The 26,862-nt window shown below is 44.5% G+C and overlaps 8 non-coding genes across 8 annotated transcripts; 3 read left to right on the top strand and 5 right to left on the bottom strand.

Moving 5' to 3' along the window:
• The first annotated feature begins 1,356 nt into the window (after positions 1 to 1,356).
• Positions 1,357 to 1,448, top strand: trnar-ucg (transfer RNA arginine (anticodon UCG)). Its single transcript is given in 2 exon segments — positions 1,357 to 1,393; positions 1,413 to 1,448. It is a non-coding gene; the product is annotated as a tRNA-Arg (tRNA).
• A 10,949-nt stretch (positions 1,449 to 12,397) lies between these two features.
• Positions 12,398 to 12,487, bottom strand: trnap-agg (transfer RNA proline (anticodon AGG)). Its single transcript is given in 2 exon segments — positions 12,398 to 12,433; positions 12,452 to 12,487. It is a non-coding gene; the product is annotated as a tRNA-Pro (tRNA).
• Positions 12,488 to 14,012: 1,525 nt separating this feature from the next.
• Positions 14,013 to 14,102, bottom strand: trnap-cgg (transfer RNA proline (anticodon CGG)). The gene is given in 2 exon segments: positions 14,013 to 14,048; positions 14,067 to 14,102. It is a non-coding gene; the product is annotated as a tRNA-Pro (tRNA).
• Positions 14,103 to 14,283: 181 nt separating this feature from the next.
• Positions 14,284 to 14,374, top strand: trnar-ucg (transfer RNA arginine (anticodon UCG)). The gene is given in 2 exon segments: positions 14,284 to 14,320; positions 14,339 to 14,374. It is a non-coding gene; the product is annotated as a tRNA-Arg (tRNA).
• A 1,256-nt stretch (positions 14,375 to 15,630) lies between these two features.
• On the bottom strand, positions 15,631 to 15,720 carry trnap-agg (transfer RNA proline (anticodon AGG)). The gene is given in 2 exon segments: positions 15,631 to 15,666; positions 15,685 to 15,720. It is a non-coding gene; the product is annotated as a tRNA-Pro (tRNA).
• A 180-nt stretch (positions 15,721 to 15,900) lies between these two features.
• Positions 15,901 to 15,991, top strand: trnar-ucg (transfer RNA arginine (anticodon UCG)). The gene is given in 2 exon segments: positions 15,901 to 15,937; positions 15,956 to 15,991. It is a non-coding gene; the product is annotated as a tRNA-Arg (tRNA).
• A 1,256-nt stretch (positions 15,992 to 17,247) lies between these two features.
• On the bottom strand, positions 17,248 to 17,338 carry trnap-agg (transfer RNA proline (anticodon AGG)). Its single transcript is given in 2 exon segments — positions 17,248 to 17,283; positions 17,303 to 17,338. It is a non-coding gene; the product is annotated as a tRNA-Pro (tRNA).
• Positions 17,339 to 18,865: 1,527 nt separating this feature from the next.
• Positions 18,866 to 18,955, bottom strand: trnap-agg (transfer RNA proline (anticodon AGG)). Its single transcript is given in 2 exon segments — positions 18,866 to 18,901; positions 18,920 to 18,955. It is a non-coding gene; the product is annotated as a tRNA-Pro (tRNA).
• Positions 18,956 to 26,862: the final 7,907 nt, after the last annotated feature.

Here is a 26,862-nt window from a genome sequence, read left to right as displayed (position 1 = left end):
TTTCAGGGTATTTCTGCTTAGATGCAAAAGGCAGGAAATGGATTGGCTGAGAGCAGTGCATGTTTGAGACGAGGTGGCCGAGAGGTTAAGGCGATGGACTGTTAATCGAGAATGCGGATCCCATCCTCGTCGTTATTACGTTTAATACTGGTACCCTTTCCGAGCTTTTAACTGAAACTTGCCTAAAATAAACTTTCAAATGCAATTTCGTCAGAATCGCCCTGGTGCTCCTGGTCTGTTCCCCATGCATTACTCATATCTTATTAAAATTAAAAGAGACCACTGCAATTTTTCAACTTCTTGAATGAATGTGGAGCAGTGATCGTGATTCGGGGATTGTCGAACTCCTCCTTTCTTCTGCTGAAATTGTCAACGAATGAAAGTGTAGCGGGACCAGAGGCAAATGTTTAGGGAGCAGAAACATAAATTTCTCCTTTAGGAGGCAATGTAATTTCAAAAATATTTATCAACCTTAATGAAGAGATTTTCTGTTTTAGTGTCTTTGCTTGAGAGCTAAATAATGGGCGAGAAATCCTCGTTCTTTTCGGCATACTCTCATGGGATCGGAGGGCCCGGTTTAACGTCTTACCAGCAAGACGGGGGCACCAACAGTGCAGCAGTACCTCAGTACTGCACTGGAGTGTCAGCCTGGATTATGTGCTCAAGTCTCTGGAGTGCTGCTTGACTTTGCCCCCGCTGAGCCACGGCTGACACCGACACTCAGTTCATTTGGCTGGAGAGAAATGACGGAGATAAATGGAAAAATTATAATGGAGTAAACCTTCAATTTGTCGTCCAGCAGAAGAGCGGGCATTGTAATCGGCCGCCTATTATAGTAACAGTCCGATTTATGTTGCCATCGATTTCATAAGCATTGAAAATCAGGCGTGTCTTTAATGGAATGGGTTCTGGTCAGTTGTTAATCACTCTGGGTCTGTTTACACCGGGAGTGCTCACAGTCCCGGATCATTCTGTGTCTGTTTAAAATGGCAGAGCTCACAGTCCCGGATCATTCCGTTTTTTTTTAACGTAGAGCGATTTCAGCTTTCATCACTGAGGTGTTGAGTTTAACTAAATGTGTCGGGGCTCGTCCGGGATTTGAACCCGTGAACTCTCGCATTTATAATGCCGCAGAAATTCCCTAAGCGAGAATCATACCCCGAGACCAACGAACCGCCGAAGTTATGTTTCAAGTTGCATTGCGATTCCCTGCGCTGGTGCAAACCCAGCTCGCAGAAGTCCTGTTCATTCAGTTAAAATATGTTTATCTTTTCCTCAATCCGTTTCTTTTTGGCGAGCATTTTAATTGAATCTGATCACAATTCTCCCCATAAAAAGAGGTACAGCCGCATCAGTGGCCGCGTGGCCTAATGGATAAGGCGTCTGACTTCGATTGCTGAGGTTTTTCAGTTATCAGACGATTGCAGGTTCGAGTCCTGCCGCGGTCGTTCAATTAACTCGGCGACACTTTTGCTGTTCTGAATCTGGCTTCAAACCGACCATTTTTGACAGTCCCTCAACTGAAGCAGCGGAAGGCCTTTTGCTTACATTAAGCTGATTGTACATTTTCAACATTGTAGATCTGTGTGCATGGGCAGGATAAGAGGTGAAGTGGACTTTCTTTCAGGGTATTTCTGCTTAGATGCAAAAACCAGGAAATGGAATGGCTGAGAGCAGTGCATGGTTGAGACGAGGTGGCCGAGAGGTTGAGGCGATGGACTGTTAATCGAGAATGCGGATCCCATCCTCGTCGTTATTAGGTTTGATACTGGTCCCCTTTCCGAGCTTTTAACTGAAACTTGCCTAAAATAAACTTTCAAATGCAATTTCGTCAGAATCGCCCTGGTGCTCCTGGTCTGTGCCCCATGCATTACTCATATCTTGTTAAAATTAAAAGAGACCACTGCAATTCTTCAACATCTTGAATGAATGTGGAGCAGTGATCGTGATTCGGAGATTGTCGAACTCCTCCTTTCTTCTGCTGAGATTGTCACCGAATGAAAGAGTAGCGGGACCAGAGGCAAATGTTTAGGGAGCAGAAACATAAATTTCTATTTTGGAGGCAATGTGATTTCAAAAATATTTATCAACCTTAATGAAGAGATTTTCTGTTTTAGTGTCTTTGGTTGAGAGCTAAATAATGGGCGAGAAATCCTCGCTTTTTTCGGCATACTCTCGTGGGATCGGAGGGCCCGGTTTAACGTCTCACCAGCAAGACGGGGGCACCAACAGTGCAGCACTACCTCAGTACTGCACTGAAGTGTCAGCCTGGATTATGTGCTCAAGTCTCTGGAGTGCTGCTTGACTTTGCTGCCGCTGAGCCACGGCTGACACCTACACTCAATTCATTTGGCTGCAGAGAAATGACGGAGATAAATGGAATAATTATAATGGAGTAAACCTTCAATTTGTCGTCCAGCAGAAGAGCGGGCATTGTAATCGGCCGCCTATTATAGAAACAGTCCGATTTATGTTGCCATCGATTTCATAAGCATTGAAAATCAGGCCTGTCTTTAATGGAATAGGTCGTGGTCAGTTGTTAATCACTCTGGGTCTGTTTTCACCGGGAGTGCTCACAGTTCCGGATCATTCTGTGTCTGTTTAAAATGGCAGAGCTCACAGTCCCGGATCATTCCGTTTTTTTTAAGATAGAGCGATTTCAGCTTTCATGACTGAGGTGTTGAGTTTAACTAAATGTGTCGGGGCTCGTCCGGGATTTGAACCCGCGACCTCTCGCATTTTAAGCCACAGAAATTCCCGAAGCGAGAATCATACCCCTAGACCAACGAGCCGCCGACGTTATGTTTCAAGTTGCATTCCGATTCCCTGCGCTGGTGCAAAACCAGCTCGCAGAAGTCCTGTTAATTCAGTTAAAATATGTTTATCTTTTCCTCAATCCGTTTCTTTTTGGCGAGCATTTTAATTGAATCTGATCACAATTCTCCCCATAAAAAGAGGTACAGCTGCATCGGTGGTCGCGTGGCCTAATGGATAAGGCGTCTGACTTCGGTTGTGAGGTTTTTCAGTTATCAGACGATTGCAGGTTCGAGTCCTGCCGCGGTCGTTCAATTAACTCGGCGACACTTTTTCTGTTCTGAATCTGGCTTCAAACCGACCATTTTTGACAGTCCCTCAACTGAAGCAGCGGAAGGCCTTTTGCTTACATTAAGCTGATTGTACATTTTCAACATTGTAGATCTGTGTGCATGGGCAGGATAAGAGGTGAAGTGGACTTTCTTTCAGGGTATTTCTGCTTCGATGCTAAAACCAGGAAATGGAATGTCTGAGAGCAGTGCATGGTTGAGACGAGGTGGCCGAGAGGTTGAGGCGATGGACTGTTAATCGAGAAGGCGGATCCCATCCTCGTCGTTATTACGTTTGATACTGGTCCCCTTTCCGAGCTTTTAACTGAAACTTGCCTAAACTAAACTTTCAAATGCAATTTCGTCAGAATCGCCCTGGTGCTCCTGGTCTGTGCCCCATGCATTACTCATATCTTGTTAAAATTAAAAGAGACCACTGCAATTCTTCAACAAATTGAATGAATGTGGAGCAGTGATCGTGATTCGGAGATTGTCGAACTCCTCCTTTCTTCTGCTGAGATTGTCACCGAATGAAAGAGTAGCGGGACCAGAGGCAAATGTTTAGGGAGCAGAAACATAAATTTCTCCTTTTGGAGGCAATGTAATTTCAAAAATATTTATCAACCTTAATGAAGAGATTTACTGTTTTAGTGTCTTTGGTTGAGAGCTAAATAATGGGCGAGAAATCCTCGTTCTTTTCGGCATACTCTCATGGGATCGGAGGGCCCGGTTTAACGTCTTACCAGCAAGACGGGGGCACCAACACTGCAGCACTACCTCAGTACTGCACTGGAGTGTCAGCCTGGATTATGTGCTCAAGTCTCTGGAGTGCTGCTTGACTTTGCTGCCGCTGAGCCACGGCTGACACCTACACTCAGTTCATTTGGCTGGAGAGAAATGATGGAGATAAATGGAAAAATTATAATGGAGTAAACCTTCAATTTGTCGTCCAGCAGAAGAGCGGGCATTGTAATCGGCCGCCTATTATAGAAACAGTCCGATTTATGTTGCCATCGATTTCATCAGCATTGAAAATCAGGCCTGTCTTTAACGGAATGGGTCGTGGTCAGTTGTTAATCACTCTGGGTCTGTGTACACCGGGAGTGCTCACAGTCCCGGATCATTCTGTGTCTGTTTAAAATGGCAGAGCTCACAGTCCCGGATCATTCCGTTTTTTTAACGTAGAGCGATTTCAGCTTTCATCACTGAGCTGTTGAGTTTAACTAAATGTGTCGGGGCTCGTCCGGGATTTGAACCCGGGACCTCTCGCATTTATAAGCCACAGAAATTCCCTAAGCGAGAATCATACACCTAGACCAACGAGCCGCCGATGTTATGTTTCAAGTTGCATTGCGATTCCCTGCGCTGGTGCAAACCCAGCTCGCAGAAGTCCTGTTCATTCAGTTAAAATATGTTTGTCTTTTCCTCAATCCGTTTCTTTTTGGCGAGCATTTTAATTGAATCTGATCACAATTCTCCCCATAAAAAGAGGTACAGCCGCATCAGTGGCCGCGTGGCCTAATGGATAAGGCGTCTGATTTCGGTTGACGAGCTTTTTCAGTTATCAGACGATTGCAGGTTCGAGTCCTGCCGCGGTCGTTCAATTAACTCGGCGACACTTTTTCTGTTCTGAATCTGGCTTCAAACCGACCATTTTTGACAGTCCCTCAACTGAAGCAGCGGAAGGCCTTTTGCTTACATTAAGCTGATTGTACATTTTCAACATTGTAGATCTGTGTGCATGGGCAGGATAAGAGGTGAAGTGGACTTTCTTTCAGGGTATTTCTGGCTTAGATGCAAAAACCAGGAAATGGAATGGCTGAGAGCAGTGCATGGTTGAGACGAGGTGGCCGAGAGGTTGAGGCGATGGACTGTTAATCGAGAAGGCGGATCCCATCCTCGTCGTTATTACGTTTGATACTGGTCCCCTTTCCGAGCTTATAACTGAAACTTGCCTAAAATAAACTTTCTAATGCAATTTCGTCAGAATCGCCCTGGTGCTCCTGGTCTGTGCCCCATGCATTACTCATATCTTGTTAAAATTAAAAGAGACCACTGCAATTCTTCAACATCTTGAATGAATGTGGAGCAGTGATCGTGATTCGGAGATTGTCGAACTCCTCCTTTCTTCTGCTGAGATTGTCACCGAATGAAAGAGTAGCGGGACCAGAGGCAAATGTTTAGGGAGCAGAAACATAAATTTCTCCTTTAGGAGGCAATGTAATTTCAAAAATATTTATCAACCTTAATGAAGAGATTTTCTGTTTTAGTGTCTTTGGTTGAGAGCTAAATAATGGGCGAGAAATCCTCGCTCTTTTCGGCATACTCTCATGGGATCGAAGGGCCCGGTTTAACGTCTTACCAGCAAGACGGTGGCACCAACAGTGCAGCACTACCTCAGTACTGCACTGGAGTGTCAGCCTGGATTATGTGCTCAAGTCTCTGGAGTGCTGCTTGACTTTGCTGCCGCTGAGCCACGGCTGACACCTGCACTCAGTTCATTTGGCTGGAGAGAAATGACGGAGATAAATGGAAAAATTATAATGGAGTAAACCTTCAATTTGTCGTCCAGCAGAAGAGCGGGCATTGTAATCGGCCGCCTATTATAGAAACAGTCCGATTTATGTTGCCATCGATTTCATAAGCATTGAAAATCAGGCCTGTCTTTAATGGAATGGGTCGTGGTCAGTTGTTAATCACTCTGGGTCTGTTTACACCGGGAGTGCTCACAGTCCCGGATCATTCTGTGTCTGTTTAAAATGGCAGAGCTCACAGTCCCGGATCATTCCGTTTTTTTTAACGTAGAGCGATTTCACTGAGGTGTTGAGTTTAACTAAATGTGTCGGGGCTCGTCCGGGATTTCAACCCGGGACCTCTCGCATTTTAAGCCACAGAAATTCCCTAAGCGAGAATCATATCCCTAGACCAACGAGCCGCCGATGTTATGTTCCAAGTTGCATTGCGATTCCCTGCGCTGGTGCAAACCCAGCTCGCAGAAGTCCTGTTCATTCAGTTAAAATATGTTTATCTTTTCCTCAATCCGCTTCTTTTTGCGAGCATTTTAATTGAATCTGCTCACAATTCTCCCCATAAAAAGAAATACAGCCGCATCAGTGGCTGCGTGGCCTAATGGATAAGGCGTCTGACTTCGGTTGCGAAGTTTTTCAGTTATCAGGCGATTGCAGGTTCGAGTCCTGCCGCGGTCGTTCAATTTAACTCGGCGACACTTTTTCTGTTCTGAATCTGGCTTCAAACCGACCATTTTTGACAGTCCCTCAACTGAAGCAGCGGAAGGCCTTTTGCTTACATTAAGCTGATTGTACATTTTCAACATTGTAGATCTGTGTGCATGGGCAGGATAAGAGGTGAAGTGGACTTTCTTTCAGGGTATTTCTGCTTAGATGCAAAAACCAGGAAATGGAATGGCTGAGAGCAGTGCATGGTTGAGACGAGGTGGCCGAGAGGTTGAGGCGATGGACTGTTAATCGAGAAGGCGGATCCCATCCTCGTCGTTATTACGTTTGATACTGGTCCCCTTTCCGAGCTTTTAACTGAAACTTGCCTAAAATAAACTTTCAAATGCAATTTCGTCAGAGTCGCCCTGGTGCTCCTGGTCTGTGCCCCATGCATTACTCATATCTTGTTAAAATTAAAAGAGACCACTGCAATTCTTCAACATCTTGAATGAATGAGGAGCAGTGATCGTGATTCGGAGATTGTCGAACTCCTCCTTTCTTCTGCTGAGATTGTCACCGAATGAAAGAGTAGCGGGACCAGAGGCAAATGTTTAGGGAGCAGAAACATAAATTTCTCCTTTAGGAGGCAATGTAATTTCAAAAATATTTATCAACCTTAATGAAGAGATTTTCTGTTTTAGTGTCTTTGGTTGAGAGCTAAATAATATGCGAGAAATCCTCGCTCTTTTCGGCATACTCTCATGGGATCGAAGGGCCCGGTTTAACGTCTTACCAGCAAGACGGTGGCACCAACAGTGCAGCACTACCTCAGTACTGCACTGGAGTGTCAGCCTGGATTATGTGCTCAAGTCTCTGGAGTGCTGCTTGACTTTGCTGCCGCTGAGCCACGGCTGACACCTGCACTCAGTTCATTTGGCTGGAGAGAAATGACGGAGATAAATGGAAAAATTATAATGGAGTAAACCTTCAATTTGTCGTCCAGCAGAAGAGCGGGCATTGTAATCGGCCGCCTATTATAGAAACAGTCCGATTTATGTTGCCATCGATTTCATAAGCATTGAAAATCAGGCCTGTCTTTAATGGAATGGGTCGTGGTCAGTTGTTAATCACTCTGGGTCTGTTTACACCGGGAGTGCTCACAGTCCCGGATCATTCTGTGTCTGTTTAAAATGGCAGAGCTCACAGTCCCGGATCATTCCGTTTTTTTTAACGTAGAGCGATTTCAGCTTTCATCACTGAGGTGTTGAGTTTAACTAAATGTGTCGGGGCTCGTCCGGGATTTCAACCCGGGACCTCTCGCATTTTAAACCACAGAAATTCCCTAAGCGAGAATCATACCCCTAGACCAACGAGCCGCCGATGTTATGTTCCAAGTTGCATTGCGATTCCCTGCGCTGGTGCAAACCCAGCTCGCAGAAGTCCTGTTCATTCAGTTAAAATATGTTTATCTTTTCCTCAATCCGCTTCTTTTTGCGAGCATTTTAATTGAATCTGCTCACAATTCTCCCCATAAAAAGAAATACAGCCGCATCAGTGGCCGCGTGGCCTAATGGATAAGGCGTCTGACGTCGGTTGCGAGGTTTTTCAGTTATCAGACGATTGCAGGCTCGAGTCCTGCCGCGGTCGTTCAATTTAACTCGGCGACCCTTTTTCTGTTCTGAATCTGGCTTCAAACCGACCATTTTTGACAGTCCCTCAACTGAAGCAGCGGAAGGCCTTTTGCTTACATTAAGCTGATTGTACATTTTCAACATTGTAGATCTGTGTGCATGGGCAGGATAAGAGGTGAAGTGGACTTTCTTTCAGGGTATTTCTGCTTAGATGCAAACACCAGGAAATGGAATGGCTGAGAGCAGTGCATGGTTGAGACGAGGTGGCCGAGAGGTTGAGGCGATGGACTGTTAATCGAGAATGCGGATCCCATCCTCGTCGTTATTAGGTTTGATACTGGTCCCCTTCCCGAGCTTTTAACTGAAACTTGCCTAAAATAAACTTTCAAATGCAATTTCGTCAGAATCGCCCTGGTGCTCCTGGTCTGTGCCCCATGCATTACTCATATCTTGTTAAAATTAAAAGAGACCACTGCAATTCTTCAACATCTTGAATGAATGTGGAGCAGTGATCGTGATTCGGAGATTGTCGAACTCCTCCTTTCTTCTGCTGAGATTGTCACCGAATGAAAGAGTAGCGGGACCAGAGGCAAATGTTTAGGGAGCAGAAACATAAATTTCTATTTTGGAGGCAATGTAATTTCAAAAATATTTATCAACCTTAATGAAGAGATTTTCTGTTTTAGTGTCTTTGGTTGAGAGCTAGATAATGGGCGAGAAATCCTCGCTCTTTTCGGCATACTCTCATGGGATCGGAGGGCCCGGTTTAACGTCTCACCAGCAAGACGGGGGCACCAACAGTGCAGCACTACCTCAGTACTGCACTGGAGTGTCAGCCTGGATTATGTGCTCAAGTCTCTGGAGTGCTGCTTGACTTTGCTGCCGCTGAGCCACGGCTGACACCTACACTCAATTCATTTGGCTGCAGAGAAATGACGGAGATAAATGGAAAAATTATAATGGAGTAAACCTTCAATTTGTCGTCCAGCAGAAGAGCGGGCATTGCAATCGGCCGCCTATTATAGAAACAGTCCGATTTATGTTGCCATCGATTTCATAAGCATTGAAAATCAGGCCTGTCTTTAATGGAATGGGCCGTGGTCAGTTGTTAATCACTCTGGGTCTGTTTACACCGGGAGTGCTCACAGTGCCGGATCATTCTGTGTCTGTTTAAAATGGCAGAGCTCACAGTCCCGGATCATTCCGTTTTTTTTAACGTAGAGCGATTTCAGCTTTCATCACTGAGGTGTTGAGTTTAACTAAATGTGTCGGGGCTCGTCCGGGATTTCAATCCGGGACCTCTCGCATTTTAAGCCACAGAAATTCCCTAAGCGAGAATCATACCCCTAGACCAACGAGCCGCCGATGTTATGTTCCAAGTTGCATTGCGATTCCCTGCGCTGGTGCAAACCCAGCTCGCAGAAGTCCTGTTCATTCAGTTAAAATATGTTTATCTTTTCCTCAATCCGCTTCTTTTTGCGAGCATTTTAATTGAATCTGCTCACAATTCTCCCCATAAAAAGAAATACAGCCGCATCAGTGGCTGCGTGGCCTAATGGATAAGGCGTCTGACTTCGGTTGACGACGTTTTTCAGTTATCAGACGATTGCAGGTTCGAGTCCTGCCGCGGTCGTTCAATTTAACTCGGCGACACTTTTTCTGTTCTGAATCTGGCTTCAAACCGACCATTTTTGACAGTACCTCAACTGAAGCAGCGGAAGGCCTTTTGCTTACATTAAGCTGATTGTACATTTTCAACATTGTAGATCTGTGTGCATGGGCAGGATAAGAGGTGAAGTGGACTTTCTTTCAGGGTATTTCTGGCTTAGATGCAAAAACCAGGAAATGGAATGGCTGAGAGCAGTGCATGGTTGAGACGAGGTGGCCGAGAGGTTGAGGCGATGGACTTTTAATCGAGAAGGCGGATCCCATCCTCGTCGTTATTACGTTTGATACTGGTCCCCTTTCCGAGCTTATAACTGAAACTTGCCTAAAATAAACTTTCTAATGCAATTTCGTCAGAATCGCCCTGGTGCTCCTGGTCTGTGCCCCATGCATTACTCATATCTTGTTAAAATTAAAAGAGACCACTGCAATTCTTCAACATCTTGAATGAATGTGGAGCAGTGATCGTGATTCGGAGATTGTCGAACTCCTCCTTTCTTCTGCTGAGATTGTCACCGAATGAAAGAGTAGCGGGACCAGAGGCAAATGTTTAGGGAGCAGAAACATAAATTTCTCCTTTAGGAGGCAATGTAATTTCAAAAATATTTATCAACCTTAATGAAGAGATTTTCTGTTTTAGTGTCTTTGGTTGAGAGCTAAATAATGGGCGAGAAATCCTCGCTCTTTTCGGCATACTCTCATGGGATCGAAGGGCCCGGTTTAACGTCTTACCAGCAAGACGGTGGCACCAACAGTGCAGCACTACCTCAGTACTGCACTGGAGTGTCAGCCTGGATTATGTGCTCAAGTCTCTGGAGTGCTGCTTGACTTTGCTGCCGCTGAGCCACGGCTGACACCTGCACTCAGTTCATTTGGCTGGAGAGAAATGACGGAGATAAATGGAAAAATTATAATGGAGTAAACCTTCAATTTGTCGTCCAGCAGAAGAGCGGGCATTGTAATTGGCCGCCTATTATAGAAACAGTCCGATTTATGTTGCCATCGATTTCATAAGCATTGAAAATCAGGCCTGTCTTTAATGGAATGGGTCGTGGTCAGTTGTTAATCACTCTGGGTCTGTTTACACCGGGAGTGCTCACAGTCCCGGATCATTCTGTGTCTGTTTAAAATGGCAGAGCTCACAGTCCCGGATCATTCCGTTTTTTTTAACGTAGAGCGATTTCAGCTTTCATCACTGAGGTGTTGAGTTTAACTAAATGTGTCGGGGCTCGTCCGGGATTTCAACCCGGGACCTCTCGCATTTTAAGCCACAGAAATTCCCTAAGCGAGAATCATATCCCTAGACCAACGAGCCGCCGATGTTATGTTCCAAGTTGCATTGCGATTCCCTGCGCTGGTGCAAACCCAGCTCGCAGAAGTCCTGTTCATTCAGTTAAAATATGTTTATCTTTTCCTCAATCCGCTTCTTTTTGCGAGCATTTTAATTGAATCTGCTCACAATTCTCCCCATAAAAAGAAATACAGCCGCATCAGTGGCTGCGTGGCCTAATGGATAAGGCGTCTGACTTCGGTTGCGACGTTTTTCAGTTATCAGACGATTGCAGGTTCGAGTCCTGCCGCGGTCGTTCAATTTAACTCGGCGACACTTTTTCTGTTCTGAATCTGGCTTCAAACCGACCATTTTTGACAGTCCCTCAACTGAAGCAGCGGAAGGCCTTTTGCTTACATTAAGCTGATTGTACATTTTCAACATTGTAGATCTGTGTGCATGGGCAGGATAAGAGGTGAAGTGGACTTTCTTTCAGGGTATTTCTGCTTAGATGCAAAAACCAGGAAATGGAATGGCTGAGAGCAGTGCATGGTTGAGACGAGGTGGCCGAGAGGTTGAGGCGATGGACTGTTAATCGAGAAGGCGGATCCCATCCTCGTCGTTATTACGTTTGATACTGGTCCCCTTTCCGAGCTTTTAACTGAAACTTGCCTAAAATAAACTTTCAAATGCAATTTCGTCAGAGTCGCCCTGGTGCTCCTGGTCTGTGCCCCATGCATTACTCATATCTTGTTAAAATTAAAAGAGACCACTGCAATTCTTCAACATCTTGAATGAATGAGGAGCAGTGATCGTGATTCGGAGATTGTCGAACTCCTCCTTTCTTCTGCTGAGATTGTCACCGAATGAAAGAGTAGCGGGACCAGAGGCAAATGTTTAGGGAGCAGAAACATAAATTTCTCCTTTAGGAGGCAATGTAATTTCAAAAATATTTATCAACCTTAATGAAGAGATTTTCTGTTTTAGTGTCTTTGGTTGAGAGCTAAATAATATGCGAGAAATCCTCGCTCTTTTCGGCATACTCTCATGGGATCGAAGGGCCCGGTTTAACGTCTTACCAGCAAGACGGTGGCACCAACAGTGCAGCACTACCTCAGTACTGCACTGGAGTGTCAGCCTGGATTATGTGCTCAAGTCTCTGGAGTGCTGCTTGACTTTGCTGCCGCTGAGCCACGGCTGACACCTGCACTCAGTTCATTTGGCTGGAGAGAAATGACGGAGATAAATGGAAAAATTATAATGGAGTAAACCTTCAATTTGTCGTCCAGCAGAAGAGCGGGCATTGTAATCGGCCGCCTATTATAGAAACAGTCCGATTTATGTTGCCATCGATTTCATAAGCATTAAAAATCAGGCCTGTCTTTAATGGAATGGGTCGTGGTCAGTTGTTAATCACTCTGGGTCTGTTTACACCGGGAGTGCTCACAGTCCCGGATCATTCTGTGTCTGTTTAAAATGGCAGAGCTCACAGTCCCGGATCATTCCGTTTTTTTTAACGTAGAGCGATTTCAGCTTCCATCACTGAGGTGTTGAGTTTAAGTAAATGTGTCGGGGCTCGTCCGGGATTTGAACCCGGAATCTCTCGCATTTTAAACCACAGAAATTCCCTAAGCGAGAATCATACCCCTAGACCAACGAGCCGCCGACGTTATGTTTTAAGTTGCATTCCGATTCCCTGCGCTGGTGCAAACCCAGCTCGCAGAAGTCCTGTTCATTCAGTTAAAATATGTTTATCTTTTCCTCAATCCGTTTCTTTTTGGCGAGCATTTTAATTGAATCTGATCACAATTCACCCCATAAAAAGAGGTACAGCCGCATCAGTGGCCGCGTGGCCTAATGGATAAGGCGTCTGACTTCGAATGAGAGGGTTTTCAGTTATCAGACGATTGCAAGTTCGAGTCCTGCCGCGGTCGTTCAATTAACTCGGCGACACTTTTTCTGTTCTGAATCTGGCTTCAAACCGACCATTTTTGACAGTCCCTCAACTGAAGCAGCGGAAGGCCTTTTGCTTACATTAAGCTGATTGTACATTTTCAACATTGTAGATCTGTGTGCATGGGCAGGATAAGAGGTGAAGTGGACTTTCTTTCAGGGTATTTCTGCTTAGATGCAAAAACCAGGAAATGGAATGGCTGAGAGCAGTGCATGGTTGAGACGAGGTGGCCGAGAGGTTGAGGCGATGGACTGTTAATCGAGAATGCGGATCCCATCCTCGTCGTTATTACGTTTGATACTGGTACCCTTTCCGAGCTTTTAACTGAAACTTGCCTAAAATAAACTTTCAAATGCAATTTCGTCAGAATCGCCCTGGTGCTCCTGGTCTGTGCCCCATGCATTACTCATATCTTGTTAAAATTAAAAGAGACCACTGCAATTCTTCAACATCTTGAATGAATGTGGAGCAGTGATCGTGATTCGGAGATTGTCGAACTCCTCCTTTCTTCTGCTGAGATTGTCACCGAATGAAAGAGTAGCGGGACCAGAGGCAAATGTTTAGGGAGCAGAAACATAAATTTCTATTTTGGAGGCAATGTAATTTGAAATTTTTTTATCAACCTTAATGAAGAGATATCTGTTTTAGTGTCTTTGGTTGAGAGCTAAATAATGGGCGAGAAATCCTCGTTCTTTTCGGCATACTCTCATGGGATCGGAGGGCCCGGTTTAACGTCTCACCAGCAAGACGGGGGCACCAACAGTGCAGCACTACCTCAGTACTGCACTGGAGTGTCAGCCTCGATTATGTGCTCAAGTCTCTGGAGTGCTGCTTGACTTTGCTGCCGCTGAGCCACGGCTGACACCTGCACTCGGTTCATTTGGCTGGAGAGAAATGACGGAGATAAATGGAAAAATTATAATGGAGTAAACCTTCAATTTGTCGTCCAGCAGAAGAGCGGGCATTGTAATCGGCCGCCTATTATAGAAACAGTCCGATTTATGTTGCCATCGATTTCATAAGCATTGAAAATCAGGCCTGTCTTTAATGGAATGGGTCGTGGTCAGTTGTTAATCACTCTGGGTCTGTTTACACCGGGAGTGCTCACAATCCCGGATCATTCTGTGTCTGTTTAAAATGGCAGAGCTCACAGTCCCGGATCATTCCGTTTTTTTTAACGTAGAGCGATTTCAGTTTTCATGACTGAGGTGTTGAGTTTAACTAAATGTGTCGGGGCTCGTCCGGGATTTGAACCCGGGACCTCTCGCATTTTAAGCCACAGAAATTCCCGAAGCGAGAATCATACCCCTAGACCAACGAGCCGCCGATGTTATGTTTCAAGTTGCATTGTGATTCCCTGCGCTGGTGCAAACCCAGCTCGCAGAAGTCCTGTTCATTCAGTTAAAATATGTTTATCTTTTCCTCAATCCGTTTCTTTTTGGCGAGCATTTTAATTGAATCTGATCACAATTCTCCCCATAAAAAGAGAGGCAGCCGCATCAGTGGCCGCGTGGCCTAATGGATAAGGCGTCTGACTTCGGTTGCGAGGTTTTTCAGTTATCAGACGATTGCAGGTTCGAGTCCTGCCGCGGTCGTTCAATTTAACTCGGCGACACTTTTTCTGTTCTGAATCTGGCTTCAAACCGACCATTTTTGACAGTCCCTCAACTGAAGCAGCGGAAGGCCTTTTGCTTACATTAAGCTGATTGTACATTTTCAACATTGTAGATCTGTGTGCATGGGCAGCATAAGAGGTGAAGTGGACTTTCTTTCAGGGTATTTCTGCTTAGATGCAAAAACCAGGAAATGGAATGGCTGAGAGCAGTGCATGGTTGAGACGAGGTGGCCGAGAGGTTGAGGCGATGGACTGTTCATCGAGAATGCGGATCCCATCCTCGTCGTTATTACGTTTGATACTGGTACCCTTTCCGAGCTTTTAACTGAAACTTGCCTAAAATAAACTTTCAAATGCAATTTCGTCAGAATCGCCCTGGTGCTCCTGGTCTGTGCCCCATGCATTACTCATATCTTGTTAAAATTAAAAGAGACCACAGCAATTCTTCAACATCTTGAATGAATGTGGAGCAGTGATCGTGATTCGGAGATTGTCGAACTCCTCCTTTCTTCTGCTGAGATTGTCACCGAATGAAAGAGTAGCGGGACCAGAGGCAAATGTTTAGGGAGCAGAAACATAAATTTCTCCTTCAGGAGCCAATGTAATTTCAAAAATATTGATCAACCTTAATGAAGAGATTTTCTGTTTTAGTGTCTTTGGATGAGAGCTAAATAATGGGCGAGAAATCCTCGTTCTTTTCGGCATACTCTCATGGGATCGGAGGGCCCGGTTTAACGTCTTACCAGCAAGACGGGGGCACCAACAGTGCAGCACTACCTCAGTACTGCACTGGAGTGTCAGCCTGGATTATGTGCTCAAATCTCTGGAGTGCTGCTTGACTTGGCTGCAGCTGAGCCACGGCTGACACCTACACTCAGGTCATTTGGCTGGAGAGAAATGACGGAGATAAATGGAAAAATTATAATGGAGTAAACCTTCAATTTGTCGTCCAACAGAAGAGCGGGCATTGTAATCGGCCGCCTATTATAGAAACAGTCCGATTTATGTTGCCATCGCTTTCTTAAGCATTGAAAATCAGGCCTGTCTTCAATGGAATGGCACGTGGTCAGTTGTTAATCACTCTGGGTCTGTTTAAACCGGGAGTGCTTACAGTCCCGGATCATTCTGTGTCTGTTTAAAATGGCAGAGCTCACAGTCCCGGATCATTCCGTTTTTTTTAAAGTGGAGCGATTTCAGCTTTCATGACTGAGGTGTTGAGTTTAACTAAATGTGACTGGGCTCGTCCGGGATTTGAACCCGGGACCTCTCGCATTTTAAGCCACAGAAATTCCCTAAGCGAGAATCATACCCCTAGACCAACGAGCCGCCGATGTTATGTTTCAAGTTGCATTGCGATTCCCTTAGCTGGTGCAAACCCAGCTCTCAGAAGTCCTGTTCATTCAGTTAAAATATGTTTATCTTTTCCTCAATCCGCTTCTTTTTGCGAGCATTTTAATTGAATCTGCTCACAATTCTCCCCATAAAAAGAGGTACAGCCGCATCAGTGGCCGCGTGGCCTAATGGATAAGGCGTCTGACTTCGGTTGCGAGGTTTTTCAGTTATCAGACGATTGCAGGTTCGAGTCCTGCCGCGGTCGTTCAATTAACTGGGCGACACTTTTTCTGTTCTGAATCTGGCTTCAAACCAACCATTTTTGACAGTCCCTCAACTGAAGCAGCGGAAGGCCTTTTGCTTACATTAAGCTGCTTGTACATTTTCAACATTGTAGATCTGTGTGCATGGGCAGGATAAGCGGTGAAGTGGACTTTCTTTCAGGGTATTTCTGCTTAGATGCAAAAACCAGGAAATGGAATGGCTGAGAGCAGTGCATGGTTGAGACGAGGTGGCCGAGAGGTTGAGGCGATGGACTGTTCATCAAGAATGCGGATCCCATCCTCGTCGTTATTACGTTTGATACTGGTACCCTTTCCGAGCTTTTAACTGAAACTTGCTTAAAATAAACTTTCAAATGCAATTTCGTCAGAATCGCCCTGGTGCTCCTGGTCTGTGCCCCATGCATTACTCATATCTTGTTAAAATTAAAAGAGACCACAGCAATTCTTCAACATCTTGAATGAATGTGGAGCAGTGATCGTGATTCGGAGATTGTCGAACTCCTCCTTTCTTCTGCTGAGATTGTCACCGAATGAAAGAGTAGCGGGACCAGAGGCAAATGTTTAGGGAGCAGAAACATAAATTTCTCCTTCAGGAGGCAATGTAATTTCAAAAATATTGATCAACCTTAATGAAGAGATTTTCTGTTTTAGTGTCTTTGGATGAGAGCTAAATAATGGGCGAGAAATCCTCGTTCTTTTCGGCATACTCTCATGGGATCGGAGGGCCCGGTTTAACGTCTTACCAGCAAGACGGGGGCACCAACAGTGCAGCACTACCTCAGTACTGCACTGGAGTGTCAGCCTGGATTATGTGCTCAAATCTCTGGAGTGCTGCTTGACTTGGCTGCAGCTGAGCCACGGCTGACACCTACACTCAGGTCATTTGGCTGGAGAGAAATGACGGAGATAAATGGAAAAATTATAATGGAGTAAACCTTCAATTTGTCGTCCAACAGAAGATGCGGGCATTGTAATCGGCCGCATATTATAGAAACAGTCCGATTTATGTTGCCATCGCTTTCTTAAGCATTGAAAATCAGGCCTGTCTTTAATGGAATGGCTCGTGGTCAGTTCTTAATCACTCTGGGTCTGTTTAAACCGGGAGTGCTTACAGTCCCGGATCATTCTGTGTCTGTTTAAAATGGCAGAGCTCACAGTCCCGGAATATTCCGTTTTTTTTAAAGTAGAGCGATTTCAGCTTTCATGACTGAGGTGTTGAGTTTAACTAAATGTGACTGGGCTCGTCCGGGATTTGAACCCGGGACCTCTCGCATGTTTAAGCCACAGAAATTCCCTAAGCGAGAATCATACCCCTAGACCAACGAGCCGCCGATGTTATGCTTCAAGTTGCATTGCGATTCCCTGAGCTGGTGCAAACCCAGCTCGCAGAAGTCCTGTTCATTCAGTTAAAATATGTTTATCTTTTCCTCAATCCGCTTCTTTTTGCGAGCATTTTAATTGAATCTGCTCACAATTCTCCCCATAAAAAGAAGTACAGGCGCATCAGTGGCCGCGTGGCCTAATGGATAAGGCGTCTGAATTCGGTTGCGAGGTTTTTCAGTTATCAGACGATTGCAGGTTCGAGTCCTGCCGCGGTCGTTCAATTTAACTCGGCGACACTTTTTCTGTTCTGAATCTGGCTTCAAACCGACCATTTTTGACAGTCCCTCAACTGAAGCAGCGGAAGGCCTTTTGCTTACATTAAGCTGATTGTACATTTTCAACATTGTAGATCTGTGTGCATGGGCAGCATAAGAGGTGAAGTGGACTTTCTTTCAGGGTATTTCTGCTTAGATGCAAAAACCAGGAAATGGAATGGCTGAGAGCAGTGCATGGTTGAGACGAGGTGGCCGAGAGGTTGAGGCGATGGACTGTTCATCGAGAATGCGGATCCCATCCTCGTCGTTATTACGTTTGATACTGGTACCCTTTCCGAGCTTTTAACTGAAACTTGCCTAAAATAAACTTTCAAATGCAATTTCGTCAGAATCGCCCTGGTGCTCCTGGTCTGTGCCCCATGCATTACTCATATCTTGTTAAAATTAAAAGAGACCACAGCAATTCTTCAACATCTTGAATGAATGTGGAGCAGTGATCGTGATTCGGAGATTGTCGAACTCCTCCTTTCTTCTGCTGAGATTGTCACCGAATGAAAGAGTAGCGGGACCAGAGGCAAATGTTTAGGGAGCAGAAACATAAATTTCTCCTTCAGGAGGCAATGTAATTTCAAAAATATTGATCAACCTTAATGAAGAGATTTTCTGTTTTAGTGTCTTTGGATGAGAGCTAAATAATGGGCGAGAAATCCTCGTTCTTTTCGGCATACTCTCATGGGATCGGAGGGCCCGGTTTAACGTCTTACCAGCAAGACGGGGGCACCAACAGTGCAGCACTACCTCAGTACTGCACTGGAGTGTCAGCCTGGATTATGTGCTCAAATCTCTGGAGTGCTGCTTGACTTGGCTGCAGCTGAGCCACGGCTGACACCTACACTCAGGTCATTTGGCTGGAGAGAAATGACGGAGATAAATGGAAAAATTATAATGGAGTAAACCTTCAATTTGTCGTCCAACAGAAGAGCGGGCATTGTAATCGGCCGCCTATTATAGAAACAGTCCGATTTATGTTGCCATCGCTTTCTTAAGCATTGAAAATCAGGCCTGTCATTAATGGAATGGCTCGTGGTCAGTTGTTAATCACTCTGGGTCTGTTTAAACCGGGAGTGCTTACAGTCCCGGATCATTCTGTGTCTGTTTAAAATGGCAGAGCTCACAGTCCCGGATCATTCCGTTTTTTTTAAAGTAGAGTGATTTCAGCTTTCATGACTGAGGTGTTGAGTTTAACTAAATGTGACTGGGCTCGTCCGGGATTTGAACCCGGGACCTCTCGCATTTTAAGCCACAGAAATTCCCTAAGCGAGAATCATACCCCTAGACCAACGAGCCGCCGATGTTATGCTTCAAGTTGCATTGCGATTCCCTGAGCTGGTGCAAACCCAGCTCGCAGAAGTCCTGTTCATTCAGTTAAAATATGTTTTTCTTTTCCTCAATCCGCTTCTTTTTGCGAGCATTTTAATTGAATCTGCTCACAATTCTCCCCATAAAAAGAGGTACAGCCGCATCAGTGGCAGCGTGGCCTAATGGATAAGGCGTCTGACTTCGGTTGCGAGCTTTTTCAGTTATCAGACGATTGCAGGTTCGAGTCCCGCCGCGGTCGTTCAATTAACTGGGCGACACTTTTTCTGTTCTGAATCTGGCTTCAAACCAACCATTTTTGACAGTCCCTCAACTGAAGCAGCGGAAGGCCTTTTGCTTACATTAAGCTGATTGTACATTTTCAACATTGTAGATCTGTGTGCATGGGCAGGATAAGCGGTGAAGTGAACTTTCTTTCAGGGTATTTCTGCTTAGATGCAAAAACCAGGAAATGGAATGGCTGAGAGCAGTGCATGGTTGAGACGGGGTGGCCGAGAGGTTGAGGCGATGAACTGTTCATCGAGAATGCGGATCCCATCCTCGTCGTTATTACGTTTGATAGGGATTGCCAGCGAGGCCCACGTTCCAGGAAGGAATAAAAACAACAGTTTTTTCGCGCCTGATGTTGCTTAATAAAGGGATTGTTGATGAAGTGCCTGTCTCACTAGATGCTACTTGACCTGATCAACGTTCGCTCCATCATATATTTTTTATTTTGAACTTTGCAGCGAGCATTTCTTCGGGCAACAACAAAATCAATACAATTTTATGACAGGAGTGCGTTTCGAATCCACGCCCCCGAAAAGAATGAAGCTTTAATTCAGTGCTTTAGACTGCTCGGCCACGCTATCACACCGGTGGGATTTTATTTCTGATACTGGTGACTGATAATTGAAAGCCGGCATTGAGTCAAGGGCTTTGCATTGAGAAAGAAGGAAACAAAGAGCTTTCTGAGCTCTGTTTATGGAGCGAGGTGGTTGAGGGGTAAAGGCGGTGGGTCGCTAATCATCTGTGCTCTACACGCATTGTTTTGAATTCTACCGTTATTGTATTTAAGAATAGATCTTTTTCAACGCATCCAAGACTCCTGAGTCCTTTCCTTGCCCAATCCGCAGTGGGAAGTTTTGTTTTGCTGCCTCACTCTATTTGCACAAATCAGCAAAGTCCTCATTTCAGCCCAAACTGTTTCTTGCACGGAGGTGTTGAAATTGTAAGCTATAAGTTACGTGAAGTGTAATTGAAAGTGGACAGTGACGTCTGGTAAAAGGAAAATTTCTCTTCAGATGCTGCCTGATCTATTGAATATTTCCAATATGTTCTGTTTTAATTTTGTGCTTTCACTGTAGCAGTTTACCCGACAACACAAAACTTGCCTCAAGGGCGCAGTTTCAGGCAAAACGTTTCTGCGCTCTTCTCACATACAAGACCTACTTACCTTTCCCCGCACACGATGTAAAGGCAGCTGTTTCTGCCCACTTTCTCCTGCACCGCAACATTCCAAACACACGTTGCTCCTGGCATCAGGGAGTCTCAGAGTTTCTCAGAAGGGATTGCCAGAGCAATGGGGAGCTCAGAAGCTGTGAGGGAATTGAAGGGTTTCTGAGATAGTATCACGTGGGTATGAGGGCTCTAAATGGATACCAGAGAGAGTAACGGACACTCAGAAGGTATTATAGAGGGAAAGGGAACTCAGGAGTTATCAGAGAGGTTTAATGAGCGCTCGGGAGGTATGAGAGTGTGTAAGGGGCGCTCAGAATGTATCGAAGAGGGTACGGGACGCTGAGGAGCTATCAGTGAGAGTAAGCAATACTCTGGAGATATCAGAGTGAGAAATGAACACTCAGGTTTTATCAGAAAGATTGAGGAACGCTTAGGTGCTAGCAGTGAGTCTGGTGGAACATGAGTTTTTATCGTGTAAACTTCACATTGTCTAAATATCAACATGGTTAATGAAAGCAAAGTTGAATCCGAATGTAACAGCTGGTCTGCCGTGTCCTATGTGGGGACTGTAACGATCAATAACATGTCATTCTATAGTGGACACTAGGTGGAGCCATAGAGCTGTGTAGAGCTGTATATAAGACTGCACCACCCAGCTGTATATATATTAAGACTACATTACCCATGAGGCACTAGGCTACCAACAAGGAAGCAGTCAAGATGGAAGCCTCTACAGATACTGTACCAGTCCACATGTGCTCAACAAAGTAACTAACAAAAGCTAGCTGTGTTCATAATAAGAATGTCTATTTATTAATGAACATAACATGGTACCAGGATGGTGAAGATCTGCTGAAAATTGTTAAAAGCGACATGGAGAATTTGAAGCCACCAGAGCGTTTGGATCTCACAGAAAAAATCGACTACAATTGGCAGACTTTTAAACAGTAATTCGAACTCTACATTGCAGCCATCGGATTCGGTACGAAGCCAGATGCAAGGAAGATAGAATTGCTGCTTACGGATGCAGGCCCACAGGTGATAGAGGTATTTAATACATTTGTATTTAATCCAGTGGAGAACAGAGAAAAATTAGGAGATGTGCTAAAAAAATTTGATGCACTTTGCGCTCCCAAAAAGAATGAGACGTATGAAAGATACATCTTCCGTTCTCAGACACAGCAACAAAATGAGACTTTTGCTAGCTTTATAACTGACCTGAAACTGAAAGCACAGACATGTAATTTCTCTGAGCTCAAAGCATCCATGATTCGTGACCAGATTGTGTTTGGTATTCATGATAAAAAAGTCAGGGAACGTCTGTTGAGAGAAACCAAACTAAATTTGAAAAATGCGGTGAAAATATGCCAAGCCAGCGAGCTAGCTCGAAAGCACACGAAGCCTTTCAGTGAAATCAATAATGATGCGATTGCAATGAGTGATAATGCTGCTGTCGGTGCTGTGTACTACAAGGGGAAGAAACGTGGGCAGAACAGAAATGAAAAGCAATCGGAGGATGAAATTTTTAATTGTAAACGCTGTGGTTACAAACACCAGTTAAGACAATGCCCAGCGTTTGGAAAAATGTGCACAAAGTGTAATGGAAAGAATCACTTTGCCAAGCAATGCTTTTCAAAAGTAAAAACAACGAAAGGGCAACAAGTTAATGTGATTGAGGACATTGATGCTCAAAGTGATCACATTTGCAGTAAGTTTTGGCTGCTCGAGGAACTCCGGCTCCGTGTTGAAGAGCTGGAGTCCTTGCTTCAAACACTGAGACACATCAGGGAGGGGGAGAGTTACCTGGACTCTGTGTATCACGAGGTAGTCACACCAATTAGATTAATTAATTCAGATGTAGTCCGTGGCCAGGGTCAGGATGGTGTGACTAGAAGTGAGGCAGGTGCGGGGACCAAGGAGGTAGTGTTGGAGGAGCCGCAGCCCTTGCACTTGTCCAACAGGTTTGAGGCTCTTACTCCCTGTGGGAACAGGAGCAGGAACTGCAGGGAGGATGAGCAACCTGGCCACAGCACCGTGGACAGGGGGCCATTCAATTTGGGGGAGTTAAAATAAATGTTGTAGTGGTAGGGGATGGTATCGTTTGGGAGATAGATAGAGTTCTTTGCAGCCGAGAGCGAGAGTCCCGAAGGCTGTGTTGCCTGCCCGGTGCCAGGGTTAAGGACATCGCCTCTGGACTGGAGAGAAACTTGGAGTGGGAGGGGGAGGATCCAGTTGTCGTGGTCCATGTTGGTACCAACGACATAGATAGGACAAGGAAGGAGGTACTGCTGAGGGAGTTTGAGCAGCTAGGGGTCAAATTAAAAAGCAGAACCACAAGGGTAATAATCTCTGGATTATTACCTGAGCCACGAGCGAATTTGGCTAGGACAAATAAAATTAGAGAGTTAAATGCGTGGCTCAAAGACTGGTGTGGGAGAAATGGGTTTTGCTTCCTGGGGCACTGGCACCAGTACTGGGGCAGGAGGGAGCTGTTCCATTGGGATGGGCTTCACTTGGCCAGTGCTGGGACTAGAGTCCTGGCGGATCATATAACTAGGGTTGTAGAGAGGGCTTTAAACTGACTAGTGGGGGGGAGATTCCTAGAGAGCAAATAATAAAAATGACAACAGAGAAGGTCATAGACTTAGGTTGCAGTGGGGAAATTAAAAATCAGTGAGTGTCAGGAAGGGGCAGAAGGTATGCAGTAAAAGGTAAAGTACTAAAAAGGGGAAAAGCAGGAACTAAGTGTCACAAAACATCTTTGAAAGTTCTCTATCTGAATGCACGTAGCATTTGTAACAAAATAGACGAGTTAATGGCACAAATAACTACATATGGGTATGATCTTGTGGCCATTACAGAAACATGGCTGCAGGATGACAATGCCTGGGGATTAAACATACCAGGCTATTTAACGATCAGGAAGGACAGGCAGGAAGGAAGGGGAGGTGGGGTGGCTATGATATTAAAGGAAGGAATCACTGTAATAGAGAGAAATGATATTGGGTCAAAAGATCAGGATAATGAAACAGTTTGGGTGGAGGTAAGGAATAATAAGGGGAAAAAACATTAGTGGGCGTAGTCTATAGGCCTCCGAACAGTGGCAACTCTGTTGGACGGAGTATCAATCAGGAAATAGTTGAGGCTTGTAATAAGGGAACATCTATAATTATGGGGGATTTTAACTATCATATTAATTGGACAAATCAAATTGGGCAGGGCTGCCTTGAGGATGAGTTCATTGAGTGTATTAGGGATGGGTTTCTTGAGCAGTATGTAACTGAACCGACCAGGGGGCAAGCAACCTTAGATCTGGTCCTGTGTAACGAGATGGGATTAATTAAAAATGTCCTAGTAAAGGATCCCCTTGGAATGAGTGACCATAACATGGTTGAATTCCATATTCAATTAGAGGGTGAGAAGGTTGGATCTCAAACAAGCGTGCTAAGCTTGAATAAAGGAGACTATGAAGGTATGAGAGCGGATTGAGTAGAGTGGATTGGGACAATAGATTAAAGGGTAAGACGATACATGATCAGTGGTGTACATTTAAGGAGTTATTTTACAACTTCCAAAAAATATATATTCCACTGAGAAGAAAAGAGTGTAAAAGAAAAGACAGCCATCCGTGGCTAAGTAAAGAAATTAAGGATAGTATTCGACTAAAAACAAGGGCATATAAGGTAGCCAAATCTATTGGGAGGATAGAGGATTGGGAAAACTTTAAAAGACAGCAAAAAATAACAAAAAGATTGATTAAGAAAGGGAAGATAGATTATGAAAGTAAATTAGCAGAAAATATAAAAACAGATAGTAAGAGTTTTTATAGTTATATAAAAAGAAAAAGGGTGGCTAAAGTAAATGCTGGTCCCTTAGAGGATGAGACCGGGAAATTAATGGTGGGAAATATGGAGATGGCAAAAACACTGAATGAATATTTTACATCAGTCTTTACAGTAGAAGACACTAAGAATATCCCAACACTGGATAAACAGGGGGCTAAAGGGGGGGATGAGCTAAACACGATCAAAATCACTAAGGAAGTGGTACTCGGTAAAATAATGGGACTCAAGGCGGATAAATCATCTGGACCTGATGGCTTACATCCTAGGGTCTTGAAGGAAGTGGCGGTTGGGATTGTGGATGCATTGATAATAATTTTCCAAAACTCCCTGGACTCGGCAAAGGTCCCAGCAGACTGGAAAACTGCTAATGTAACACCCTTATTTAAAAAGGGCAGTAGACAGAAGGCTGGAAACTAGAGACTGGTTAGCCTAAAATCTGTGGTAGGTAAAATTTTGGAGTGCATTATTAAGGAGACAGTAACAGGACATTTAGAATATCATAATTTAATAGGACAAAGTTAGCATGGTTATATGAAGGGGAAGTCATGTTTGACAAATTTGCTGGAGTTCTTTGAGGAAGTAACATATAGGGTGGATAAAGGGGAACCAGTGGACGTAGTGTATTTAGAATTCCAAAAGGCATTTTACAAGGTGCCACACAAAAGATTATTGCTTAAGTTAAAAAACCACGGGATTGAGGGTAATATTCTGGCATGGATAGAGGATTGGCTATCTAACAGAAGGCAGAGAGTTGGGATAAATGGTTCATTCTCAGACTGGCAATCAGTAACTAGTGGTGTTCCGCAGGGGTCAGTGCTGGGGCCCCAGCTCTTTACAATCTATATTAACGATTTGGAGGAGGGGACCGAGTGTAACATATCAAAGTTTGCAGATGATACTAAGATGGGAGGGAAAGTAGTGAGTGAGGAGGACATAAATAACCTGCAAGGGGACATCGACAGGCTAAGTAAGTGGGCAGAGATTTGGCAGATGGAATACAATACTGGAAAGTGTGAGGTTATGCACTTTGGCAGGAAAAATCGTAGAGCAAGTTATTATCTTAATGGCAAGAAACTGGAAAGTACTGAAGTACAAAGGGATCTGGGGGTCCTGATGCACGAAACTCAAAAGGTTAGTATGCAGGTGCAGCAAAGGATTAAGAAGGCCAATGGAATGTTGGCTTTCATTGCTAGGGGAATATAAAATAAAAATAGGGAGGTATTGCTTCAGTTGTACAAGGTATTGGTGAGACCGCACCTGGAATACTGCGTACAGTTTTGGTGTCCACACTTAAGAAAGGACATACTTGCTCTCGAGCCAGTACAAAGAAGGTTCACTCGGTTAATCCCGGTGATGAGAGGATGGACATATGAGGAGAGGTTGAGTAGATTGGGACTCTACTCATTGGAGTTCAGAAGAATGAGAGGCGATCTTATTGAAACATATAAGATTGTGAAGGGGGTGGATCGGGTGGATGCGGGGAAGATGTTGCCGATGATGGGTGAAACTAGAACTAGGGGGCATAGTCTTAGAATAAGGGGCTGCTCTTTCAAAACTGAGATGTGGAGGAACTACTTCACTCAGACGGTGGTAGGTCCATGGAATATGCTGCCCCAAAAAGCTGTAGAAGCTACATCATTACATAAATTTAAAACAGAAATAGACAGTTTCCTAGAAGTAAAGGGAATTAAGGGTTACGTGGAGCGGGCAGGAATTTGGACATGAGTCTAGGTTCGGATCGGTCATGGCCCTGTGGGTCGCGGAGCGGGCCCATGGCCGTGTAGCCTGATACTGCTCCTATTTCGTGTGTCTAATTCTGTTAGATTCAGAAGATGGTTCTGTGATAGTGGATTGGCGGTTAGGATCAGATCAGCCATTACTTATTGAATGGCGGAGCAGGCTCGAGGGGCCGATTGGCCTACTCCAGCTCCTATTTCTTATGTTCTTATGTTCTTATGATTTAAGTGAGACATTTTTTGTAGGAATGGTGCCATGTGACGATATCAAAAAAAATACAGAAAATGTGCAGCCCTCAGAAATGGACAATGCTGAACATAAAGTCAATGCAGTAAAAGTGGACAAATGGATGATCCCACTGCAGATAAATGGAGCATTAGTTACATTGATACTGGACACTGGGGCAAAAGCAAACTTAATCAGTATGAGTGACATAAAAAATAAGAAAGAAAAGCCGAAAATACGGAAAAAGTCAGTACTACTGAAGAGCTATGATGGACAGAACATAGATAGCTTAGGTGTATGCAGACTTAAAGTGACAGTCAAAGACAAAGTGCATCATCTCTTGTTTTCTGTTGTGGCTGAATGACTTGATTCGATACTTGGTGACAAAGCTTGTGAAGACTGAGAACTGGTCAAGAGAGACTACCGTATAAACTGTGCCATAAGCAGACCAGATGACTCAGGTGATGAAGCAGAGAGCCCATCAAGGATGAAAAGGCGAAAGGTATCCATGTCTTCAAAAAGCCTAGTTTCTCCAAGAAGAAGGAAAAATACTTTAAGGTCAAAGAGAAGCCAAAGGAAGAAAAGCACAAAGAGGAAAACACAAGGAGAAAAAGTCCAAAGATATAACCG

This window comes from Somniosus microcephalus, unplaced genomic scaffold (genome assembly GCF_052327205.1).
Source record: "Somniosus microcephalus isolate GS21.2 unplaced genomic scaffold, FLI_Smic_1.0 unresolved_chr1, whole genome shotgun sequence".
NCBI classification, from domain to species: domain Eukaryota; kingdom Metazoa; phylum Chordata; class Chondrichthyes; order Squaliformes; family Somniosidae; genus Somniosus; species Somniosus microcephalus.
This window is presented reverse-complemented; position numbering and strand designations above follow the sequence as displayed.